The following is a 12,085-nucleotide window of genomic DNA, read 5'->3' as shown; positions in this document are numbered from 1 at the left end:
ACAAGGGTGTCCACGCCCTGATGGTTGCTCGGCTTGGTCGGAGAGCAGAGCTGGAGGCTGTGAAGCTACAGAGACAGGCTGTTTGCAGCCACAGTGAGGAGGGCCTTGAGTGCCAACCCAAGTGGTCAGAAATATTTCTGTGAGGTGCTGAGTGGGAAGGCAGTGTGCTCACAGTGGTGCTTGAGGAAGACTATAGCAGAGGCAGCATGACCACGGCCAGTGGCTTTGAGGAAGGTGGCGGGGAAAGAAGGCAGGGGGCCCCCCAAAAGCATGTAGTATGGCCTGAATTGTGACACCCCCCCATTCCTATGTTGAAGTCCTAACCCCTATACCTCAGAATGTGACTGTATTTGGAGAAAGGGTCTTTGATGGGGTCATTAAGTTAAAATGAGGTCATGTGGGTGGACTCTATCCAATCTGACTAGTGTCCTGTAAGAAGAGGACCTTAGGACACAGAGACACGCAGAGGGAAGGTTGTGTGAGGACACAAGGAGAAGATGGCCATCCGCAAGCTAGGGAGATTGGCCTCAAAAGAAACCAGCTCCTTGGACACCGTGATCTAAGACTTCCAGCCTCCAGAACTCTGAGGAAAAAGATTTCTGTTGTTTAAGCCTCCCAGTCTGTGGTACTGGGAGTTACAGTACCTTAGGAAGCCAACACAGCCCAGGGAAGAAAATGAGAAGGAAACACCCTCAGGGAAGGATGGCCAAGGACAATGTTTGCTTGGACAAGAGTACCAGAGCCTGAGGAGGTCCAGGAGGACCCGAGGCGGTAAGTCTGATGGTGGGGGACGTGTGTTGCCACTCACAGAAGCAGGAAGCAGGAGACATTCAGTGCCAGGACAATGACGTTAGCTCCCGGTCGCGAGCTGTAGCTGCTGGCAGGATGTCTCGACAGAGTTTGCCTTCACATGGCATTAAAGGCTGATCTGAAGCCAAGAGGCTTGCTGGAGGTGGAGATACAGATGTGGGAAGGGGGATGAGTGAGATCACGTGGGGAGGGAGGACGTAGGGGCTGAGGGCCGGGAGGCAGGCTCAGAGGAAGCCCACAGGAGGAGAGGTGATGAAAAGCTGGTCAGAAACACAGAGGACAGTGTCCCAGAGGCCAGCAACAGGGTGCTGATGCCCAGGGCCTGGCCTGCCAGTAGTGGGGGAGCATGAGGGCTCATGGACCAACTTCCAGGGAAGGGGTCATGGCAGAGGGGTAGGTAAAAGCCTGATTGCCAAGGCATGAAGTAGCAAGGACTTGAGGAAAGGAAACGTAAGTTTCATGTATTCCTTTTCAGAGGTTGGAGAAAAGGAGAGTCATGGTAAATCAGGCTGTAAGAATTTTACTGTATTTGTTTTTATTTTATTTATTTTATTGTAGTTAAATATATACAAGATAAAATTCACCATTTTAATCATTTTTAACTGTACTATTCACTGTCACTAAGCACATTCACATTGTTGTGTGACCGTCATCACCGTCCCTCACAGAGTTCTTCATCTTCCCAAACTGAAACTCTGTCCCCATTAAAACTAAGTCCCCATTTCCCCCTCTATCTAACTCCTGGTGACCCCCATTCTACCTCTGTATCTATGAAACTGACCACTCCAGGAATCTCATGTAAGTATTTGTCCTTTTGGGGACTGGCTTCTTTCACGTGGCATAATACCCTCAAAAATTTGTTTACATTGTAATGTCTACTAGAATGTCCTTTCTTTTTTAAAGATTTTATTTATTTATTTTTGAGAGAGCGAGAGAGAGCACGTGAGCAAGCACGTGAGTGGGGGGGGGGAAGAGAGGGAGAAGCAGGCTCCCCACTGAGCAGGGAGCCCAATGTGGGATTCAATCCCAGGACCCTGGGATCATGACCTGAGCTGAAGTCAGACGCTTAACCGACTGAGCCACCCAGGCACCCGGAATGTCCTTTCTTTTTAAGACTGGGGATTTTATTTCTAATAGTGGCGCAGCCCTGACTATGTCACAGGCAGAGGGAAAGAAAACGGTGAAGAAAGGTGGAAGAGCAGAAGGATGAAAGTCATGGAGGAAGGCAGAACAGAGTAGATGGAGGGTCTGGTTTAGAGCCTAGAAGGCCTGGATTCAAATTCTGACTTTTCTACTGCATGATTTTGAGCAATTCATGTCATCTCCACAGATCAGCTTTCTTCTATGCAAAATACAGACAGTGATGCCCCTTGGTGGGATCATTGTGCATGTGAAGTGTCCCCCAGAAGGGAACCCACATTTGCTGCATGTTTGCCTTGTGCCCTCTGCAGCTGGATACTTAGAAAGGATTGTCTCATTTGAGGGGATTTTGCCCTCATTTTCTGCAGGAAGGAACAGAAGGGTAGAGAGGATGTGTGACATGTCCAAGATCCCCCATATGCGGAGAGGAAGGGCTCTGATAGCAAGTCACATCTTCTTGATTCCCAGCCCCGTTCTCTCCCTCCCCCCAAGGCATCAAGGACTACCAACTGGTGCAAAGCAGGGCTGTGCATTCTCTTCCTGTTTCCCTGAAGGGGGCAGGTGCCATCTATTGGCTAAAAGGGAAAGGGAGTCAACTTGAGAATGAATCTAAGGACGGCCACGCAGCCACAAAGAGCCATCTGATCCTATTGCTATGACCAGGCTCGGTAGACAGGGGAGATGGGCATCCAGGATGCAAGGTTTTAGCCCCAGGGAAAGGGGATCTTACAAGACTGCAAGAAACCCAGAATCCCAGCAGAGATCTGTCATTAGCTGGACTGAGTCTTGATCAGAGGCAACCAAGTAGCTGGAGTCAGTCAAGACCCTTTCAAATGCCGGTGAACAGAGGACTGAGTAGACACCAACACGGGTTCCATATCCTGCAGGACAGAAGTCAGGAAGGAAAGGCACAGAACCCTTGGATGCATGTCTGGTATATTTCTTCAGACAGTGGCAGGGAACTGGCACACATGTGCTTTCCAATGTACATATATGATTTTGGTGCATCAGACATCGGTTAATTGCTCTTAAACACCTGCCAGCCATGGAGTTTCAGATGCATTTCTTAGAAAAGTGAGGTTTGTGTCCTGTGTCGTCCCCCAACCCCTGCCCACCCTCCAGCCCCATTGCAAATCACTGAATGACACAAGCAGATTCTTGCTGGGACTATGCATTGCTGGCAGTGTTACCCTGAGGCTGCTATCTAAGGAAAACATTCTGCCGAGGCCTTTTGGACAATATGGTTTTATGTGCTCATTTATTTCACACCCATGTTTTAAAATAATTCTTTTTGGCTGAAAATGTATTTTCACCTAAGATAATAGATGGAAGTTGTAAGCTGGTTACATTTCCCAAGTGACATTAGCATATGTGCCACATGTTTTCCTGAATCCCACCCCCTGTCTTCTTTCTGCTTTTCTGTCTTTTTCTGGTTCTGAAGAAGAAAATCTGAAAATAAAATATTACCTGCATACTATACCTTTTTCTCATCTCCCTTTCCCCAACCTTTTTACAAGAGCAGGTGGAGAATCTTCCAACTCCAGTCCTATTTTACTTACCAGGAGGAGAAACTCCCTCATACCTGTCCCCACCTTCCCATTCCCACTGCTTTTGCTTCAATCTAGCCCTTGCCTCCTCTCACCTGGATCTTCACAATACTTCCACTCCAAGTCGTCCTGTGACCTTCGCTTTTGCCCTATAATCCATTGTCCACACTGCAACCAAAGTGATGTCTCCAAAACTGCATACTGAGTCCCGTAACTCTCCTGTTTCATCTTTTGGTGACTTCCCATTAGTTACAGGATACATCCAACCTCCTTACCAAGCCATTCATCTCTCATCCTCTGACCTTCTTCTCCAACATTCCATGTGGCTTCAAGTCATTCTACTCATGTACAGGGCACTTCTATCTTCCCAAAGTGCTTTTTCCCTCCTTGCCCAACTGGCAAAATCCTAAGTCACTCTTTGGGTAGCTCAAGCCTACTTGGAAGTGTCCCAGGCCTACCCAAGCAGAACTGATCACTTCATCTGAGGTTCCTTCACCAAGTATGGGAATTTCCAGTGTTGTCCCTGCTTGACTGAGTACTGACTACCAGGACTGACCTTCCTCTTCTCTGCACCTCTAACAGAGAAGTGTTTGACTCAAAATAGATTCTTTAAACATGTATGTTGAATTGAAAGGCTATGTTGAAGAGGTTTGGCTAGCTGATGGCAATGGTAGGTCCAACCCTCTATGATTATTGGAAATGTCACTCCAGTTCACCAAATATTCGTGGACTATTTACTGTGTGCTAGGTATTCTTTTGAGTTCATTGTAACCCAAATGAGCAAAGCGTCATTAATTACCGAGCTCACAGTAGATCAGTGAAGACCAGCAAGGAATATCACTAATACAAAATGATAGGTACTAGACTAGGGTAGAGACAAAATATCATCTAAGAGGTTTTCAACCATGGCTGTATATTCAAATGTAAGGAGTTTTTAAAAACATACATGTTTCCACTTAAATGAAGTATCTAAAATCGTCTAACCCACAGAAGCGAAGAATATAAAGGTGGTTGTCAGGGATTAGGAAGAGGCGAAAATGAAGAGTTCCAATGTAGAGTAGCTAATCAACATATTTAAAATTTTCATTTTGTAGGGTGAATTAGTTCTAGAGATAAATGTACGACATTATGCCTATAGATAACAATACATCTAATACTTAAAAATCTGTTGAGGATGGAACTCATGTGAAATGTTCTTACCAGAAGAAAAGAAATAGTGCAGCCAAACAAGGTAGAAAAATCTTATTGAGCTATGTCAGGTAATTTGTCAACAAGTATATTATTTTTCTGGATGAAAAAAATATGTTTGTCTTGGCCTGTATTGATTATCTATTGCAGCTTAGCAAATTACTCCAAAACTTTGCAGCTTTGAACAATAAGCGTTTATTATGTCAAACCACTCTGGGTGACGCTGGAATTGGGGAGCAGCTTACTGAGATGGTAGTGGTACTAGGGTCTCTCATGTGATCTCAGTCAAGATGTTGGCCAGGGCTGTAATCACCTGAAGGTTTGACTGAAGCTAAAGGATCCTTAAGATGGTTCACTCACATGGCTGACAGGTTGGCCCTGCTACTGGCAGGAGGTCTCAGTGACTCACCGCACAGACCTCTCCATAAGCAAGCCAAGTATCCTCACAAAGAGAGAGTGATCCAGGAGAGAGAGAGTAAGGTACAAGCAGAAATGTCATAGATGATCTAGATTCACAGGTCACATTGCATTACTCCACAACATCCTACTGGTTACACAGGCCAGGTCTGTTCAGTGTGTGAGATGACCACACAAGATTGTGAATACGAGGAAGTGAGAATTGCAGGGAGCCATTTTGGGGGCTGGTTACAACATGACCCTACTACTCCAAAAGGTTTAATTCAATATGCCCAAGTAGGACCCTGAATTCTGTTTTGGAGGTTTTTGTTTTTTTATTTTTTGCTTTTTCTTTTTATTATCTTGTTGACTTCTTAACTTTTTATTGAAGCATACATAAATCATACACAAATCATGAGTATTCAGCTGAATAGATTTTCATGAAAACGCTTACTCATGTAACCTATAACCGGATCAAGAAACAGAGTATTACTAGCACTCCAGAAGCCCCCATTATGCTCTCTCTCAGTTACTAAACCCTTGAGAACATACTCTTGTGACTTTTAACAACAGAGCATAGTTTGGCCTGTCTTTAAACTTTGCACAAATGGAATCATATAGTATGTACTTGTTCACATCTGGCTTCCTTTCACTAAACTTTATGCTCATGAGAATTATCCATGTTATTATATAGTTATATTTGTTTATTCTCATTGCTATATAGTAGTCCCTGGAGTAAAATAGCTGTTCTACTGTGTTCCAGTGTTTGGCTACTATGAATAGTGCTTCTGTGAACATTCTTGTAAATGTCTTCTGGCGATCATATGAACATTTTTATGTGGGGTCTACACTGAGGAGTGGAAATGCCGGGTCATAGAGTTTGCATGTATTTAACTTCATAAAGACTGTGAAACACACTTCTATCAACAATCTATGAGAATTCAAGTCCTATGTCTTCTCCAATAGTCAGTATGTTCTGTCTCTTCCATTTGAGCCATTCTTGTTGGCATGAGGTGGTATCTTATTTTGGTCTTAATTTGCATTTCCCTAATGACAAATGCATTTTACACTTTTTCTTAGTTTGGATGTCCTTCTTCGAAGTGATTGTTTGTGCCTTTTGTCCATTTTTCTATTGAGAGATATTCCTCTTTCTTATAGAATTGCAGGAGGTTGTTGGGTTGTTTTTTTACCTATTCTCGATAAGAACTTTTACTAGGCATACATATTACAAATGTCCTCCCATTCTATAGGTCACCTTCAACTCTCTTGTTGGTCATGTTTGATGACCAGAAAAGCTTAATTTTAATGTAATCCAATTTATCCATTCTTCCACTTTGTGGTTATTACTGTTTTGCAGCATGTTTAAAAAACAAAACAAAACAAAACCTTTATCTACTCCAAGGCCATGAAAATATTCTCTCATTTTTTCCCTAAACTCTGTGTTGCCTTGCCTTACTTTTTCTGCTTAGAAATGTAGTCCATTAGGACTGGTTGTTTTGTTTGGTGTGAGGTGAGAATCATGATGCAATTTTCCCCAATATGGAGATCCAATCAACCTAGCACCGTCTGATGAAAAGATCCCCTTCCCCACTTCCCTTCAATGTCACCTTTGTTGTAAATGTTGTATTTCAGGTGACTATATATATATATNCAACATTGTCCTGGCAGTCTTAAGCTATTTAATATGACAAGGGGGGAAAGGGCATAAGAATTAGAAAAGAAGAAAGAAAACTGTCAGGGTGCCTAGCTGATTCAGTTGATAGAGATGAGACTCTCGATCTTGGGGTTGTGAGTTTGAGTCCCATGTTGGGTGTAGAGATTACTTTAAAAAATCTTCCTCTGTCCTCCTACCCTGCTCATGCTCACACTCTCTCTCTCTCAAATAAATAAATAAATAAAATCTTAAAACAAAATCTTTTTTTTAAACTTAAATTCAATTAGCCCACATATAGTACATCATTAGTTTAAAACAAAATCTTTTCAGAAAAAGAAAGAAAACTGTCATTATTTGCAGACAACATGATTTCAGTATAAGTAAATTTAACAAGGCTACTGAATAGAGGATCAATATATAAAAATCAACTGTATTCTATATGCTAGCAACAAACAAGAAAATAAAAATTTCTTGTTTTAAAAAGATTTTATTTATTTATTTATTTGAAACAGAGAGAGTGTGCACACATGCACAAGCAAGGAAGAAGGTCTGAATGAGGAGAAGCAGACTCCTCAGTGAGCAGGGAGCCCTATGTGGGGCTCAATCCCAGGACCCTGGGATCACAACCTGAGCCTAAGGCAGACGCTTAACTGACTGAGCCACCCAGGTGTCCCTCAAAATTTCTAAATATTACCACCAGTGGTATCAGAAACTATCAACAAATGAGCAGACCTCTACACTAAAAACTACAGAAATTTATTGAGAAATTATAAAAATACCTAAGTAAATGCAAGGATGTTCTATGTTGCTGGAAAGATTTAACATTTAATGTAGTCCCAATTAAAAGTCCAGCAAGATGTGTGTGTAAAACTTAATAAACAGATTTTTAAATTTGTGTGAAATGCAAAAGGCCAAAAATAGACAAATCTTGAAGCAGAAGGATGTGTGTGTACGTTTGAGTCATTCAGAGAGCTCTCTAAACAGTAGACAGAAACATAGGAGAACATTGCCGCCCACCCCCCCCCCCAAAAAAAAAGGAAAGGAAAGAGCTGGCATTGGAGAACATTGTATAGAAACGAAAGAGTTGACATGACATCATGGAGGTTAGAAGGTACATAGCGTATTCTAAGAACTTAAATAACTTGAGGTGGTTGAAGCTTAGGTTGAAGAGAGTAGGATGAGAGATGAGGTAGGAAATGTAGATTGACAATGTAAATGCTAAGGTTCTGTATGTCACGAAAAATTCTAATTAAAGTGTCGACTTTATCTAATTCCATAAATTGCTTACATGGTCTTTTTAAGTAATGGAATAAGATACTTTGCACGTGGTAATTCATAGTCCTCAGGACAATCCCAAAAGGTAGGCACTATTATTATTCACATTTAAAAGATGGAGAATCTAAGGCAAGAGAGGTGAAATAACTTACCCAACCCAAAGAGACAGCTCACAGAAAGGGAGACTTAGAATTTGCACCCAGAACTCTCTTGCACTGCTGGTAGGAAGGCAAACTGATACAGCCACTGTGGAAAACAGTTTGGAGATTCCACAAAGAGGTAAAAATAGAACTATCCTACCATCCAGCAATTGCACTACTAGGTATTTACCCAAAGAATAGGAAAATACTAATTTGAAGGATATGTGCACTCCGATATTTATAGCAGTATTATCTACGATAGCTACATCATGGAAAGAGCTCAAGTGTCCATCAATTGATAAATGGATAAAGAAGATGTGGTGTATATATACAATGCAATATTACTCAGTCATCAAAAAGAATGAAATCTTGTCATTTGCAACAATGTGGATGGAGCTAGAGTGTATTATGCTAAGTGAAATAAGTCAGTCAGAGAAAGACAAATACCATACGATCTCACTCATGTGGAATTTAAGAAACAAAACAAACCAGCAAGGGGGAGAGAGAGAGAGAGAGAGGCAAATCAAGAAACAGATTCTTAACTATAGAAAACAAACTAATGGTTAGCAGAAAGGAGGTGGGCGAGGGGATGGGTGAAATAAGAGATGGTGGGATTAAGGAGTGTGCTTGTTGTGATGAGCACTGGGTAATGTATGGAAATGTTGAATCACTATATTGTACACCTGAAACTAATATTACACTCTATGTTAATTAACTGAAATTTAAATTAAAACTTTAGAAATAAAAAATAATAAAATAAAATAGAAGAATTTGCTCCCAGGAAGTCTGGCTTTAGAGTATAGATACTTTCAGTTTCCCTGTTATGCCGTTTCTCACCATTAATGTTTCATTAGAAAGTTAACTTCAGCAGCAGTAGGAGGGCTGGCTTGATCTTGTGATGGGAGAAATTTCAGACAAAAAGATAAGCTCAGAAGTGATCAGTGGGAAAAGTTTTGAAATAGAGTGATAGCAATGGGAATGGAGAAGAAGGGATGGGTTTGACCAACATCACCAAACTAAAAAGACAAGTGGATTTGGCAATTCACTCAACTGAGAGTTGGATGAGAAGAGGAAGAAGAAAAGGAAGTCAGTGAACAAACCCTGCATAAAGGTTGTACCACTTTCCTATACAGTTCTTTGTTGGGGAAAGGATGCAAATATACTTGCCCTTAATACTGCAGACATAGAACCCCTTGCTGTGGGCTTGGGAAGACTGAGCGTTAAAGATAGAGGAATGCAAATAAGTTGAAATCCAAGTTTATGTAGTCCAGTTCCCCAAAAGTCCCTAAGTTAATTCCAAACCATGGGTTGCAGCCTCCCTCTCTATTTCTCTGTAGCTCAGCCCACTCTTCTTACTTTCTTTTTCTCTTATTCATTTTAAATTCAGAAACATTCAGGAATTTCTTTTTCTGGCCTTAGCAAGGCTGACCCATGCCACAGTGTCTAGTGCCAACAGACTTATCAACAGACTTATCAGTGAGAGTTCCCTCTCCAAGAGGAATTCAGATGCCAGGCATTAAGATAACACATTTGTTACTCTATTATAGAATGTATGGTCTTTCATTATATCATAAATTTGGCTCTAGAAAGGTTCACCCTGAAGTCTGATGTCCTCAACTATGAACTTTTCATGTATTGACTCTGAATTTTTAATTTGTAAACTGAAACCTTAATATAGAGCTCTTAAACATTAGCGTGGGTTGACAATCACTTCGGGAGCTTATAGAAATTCAGGGTTCTAGGCTTCACGCCTAAAGATTTCTTTTTGGTAGGTTTGGAGTAAGGCCAAGAAATCTCCCTTTCTGACGCCTTTAAATACTCAGCCCTGTCCCAGATGGTTTGGAGGAAGGTGGTTTTGACCTCACACTGAGAAGCAATGCTGTAGTGGGTGATGGAAATACTATTCTATTCCACCCCTAGTGCGGCAAGTCCTTTCTACCACCTGTGAGTAACTGGCCCCCAATACACACTTGATACACTTGATACTTGATTCTCCCAACAATTTTATGTAATAGGTACTCTTATTATCCCCATTTCACAGGTGAGGAAACTAAGGCTCAGAATGAATCATTTGCTCCAGTTTTCAAAACTAGTACTTACCACGAACTGACTTAATCATTAACACACCACCATATGCTAGGCACTATTATAGGTGCCAATAGGTGGCAGAGCAAGGGTATGAACTCACGACTTTGAGACTATGTTCTTCATCACAATGATATAATGTCTTCCCAAAACATTGTTGAGACAGCATCATAGATCATGGAGGCTGTATAATAGGCAGAGAGGACCTAGGAAGGAGGAGGATCCTTCACGCTGGGCTGGTACCTGACTCCTAGAGCGTGCACATGGGGCCTGTTGACCTTCAGCGGCATTCTGCAGGTGTGGAGGCATGCAGCAAAGGCCACCCCTGGAGTGGCAGGAACAACTCTGGCCAGGGTTGGAAGTGCTGAGACTGGAAGAGGGAGGGGAGTTAATGTTCAAATCCATCTATCTTCCCCAAACTCCTCTTTCTTTTCCTTCTCTTCTTCCTTCCTGATGCCTCCCTCCATTTCATCTCTCTCCTTCCTTCTTCAGCGACCTTGGTTTTCTCTTTTCTGCCTCTTTTGCTAGCTGCCCTGGGAGGTCTGGGTTGCTGTGAATATAGCTGCCTTCCAGAGGGTTCCCCGTCCCTGTGAGGGCTCTGTAGACCCTTCATGGAGTCAATCTACCCTTGGGTCCCAGGACCAGTTGTGACAGACGGCAATACAGTATTGCTTGGCTAACCCTCACCTGAGCTCCACCCGGGTGTTCAAGGGACCATGCAGGGGGCTACAAGAGTCTGGGGGGAAATAGGGTCTCTGCTCCCAAGACACTTAGGGACACAAAGCAGGGGATAAGACATAGTGGAAAGTGGGAAAATGTAATGAGAGATGTACAAAGGGATTCCACCCGCATATCTTCTGAATGCCTTTTCTGCATTCTTACCACCATTGCCTTGGTCCATTGTTCACCTGGATCTTTATTCACCTTGTTTACTGCAATGGCCTCTTTTACATCTGGAGCGTGCATCAGTCTTACCTAAAGGGCTCGCTAAAACTTGCACAGCTGCCCCCACCCCCACCCCTGAGTTTCTGATTCACCAGTTCAGGGAAGTGGCATTTCTAGCAAGCTCTAGGAGACCCTGCTGCCCCAAGCACCACACTTAGAGAATTACTATTTTCATTGATCTTTGCTCATACCCTCCAAGTCCTTCAACTGCAACCAGTATGAGTTGTTTTTTTTTTAATAGAATCTGTTCATATTTCTCTCCTGTTTAAAATCAGTTAGCATTTTTATGTTTGCTTTTGGGGCCACATAAGTCCTCACATTTAGCAGCACTACTCGTCAATCTGCTCTCTGCTGCCTCTTAGGCTCTGATCATGCTGTTGTTTCTCCCTAGGATGCCCTTTCCCCTCTGTCTGGCTAGCTCCCAGTAGTCTTCAAGACCCCTGTAGGCTCCACATCCCGGGTGACCCTTCCTACTCTCCCCCTCACCCATGCACTCTGGGCACCCACTGCCTGTTGCTGTTCATTGCTTACTGCACTGCACATCTTCCTTGCCTTTCTGTTCTGCCTCCCCCACACTAGACTTTCAGTCCAGTAGGGTCAGGGAGGAGCCCAGAACCGTGTCTTGGAGTGAGCACCTCACGCATGTGCTTGGATTACCCCTTCTCAGTCCCATTTTTCTCTCTAGGCTTCCACACTGTGTGGGTTCTTGGGTTTATCTGTTTATTCATGGCACTTGGTGTTGATAACTTACACAGCTGGGGGCTCTCCTCCTGAAGTGTCAGCTTCGAGCTATTTTTGGTCCAGTTTCACCATGACACAGGCCTAGTGTCTAAGCCCCAGCCTTCATGTAAGTTCCCCTTCCAGCCTCCTGTTTATTCTCACCTGCCTGGCACTGCAGACCCCTT

The sequence above is a fragment of the Ailuropoda melanoleuca genome, chromosome 5, assembly GCF_002007445.2.
Source record: "Ailuropoda melanoleuca isolate Jingjing chromosome 5, ASM200744v2, whole genome shotgun sequence".
In the NCBI taxonomy this organism is placed as follows: domain Eukaryota; kingdom Metazoa; phylum Chordata; class Mammalia; order Carnivora; family Ursidae; genus Ailuropoda; species Ailuropoda melanoleuca.
The sequence above is the reverse complement of the archived record's forward strand: the minus strand, read 5'-3'. Positions refer to the sequence as shown.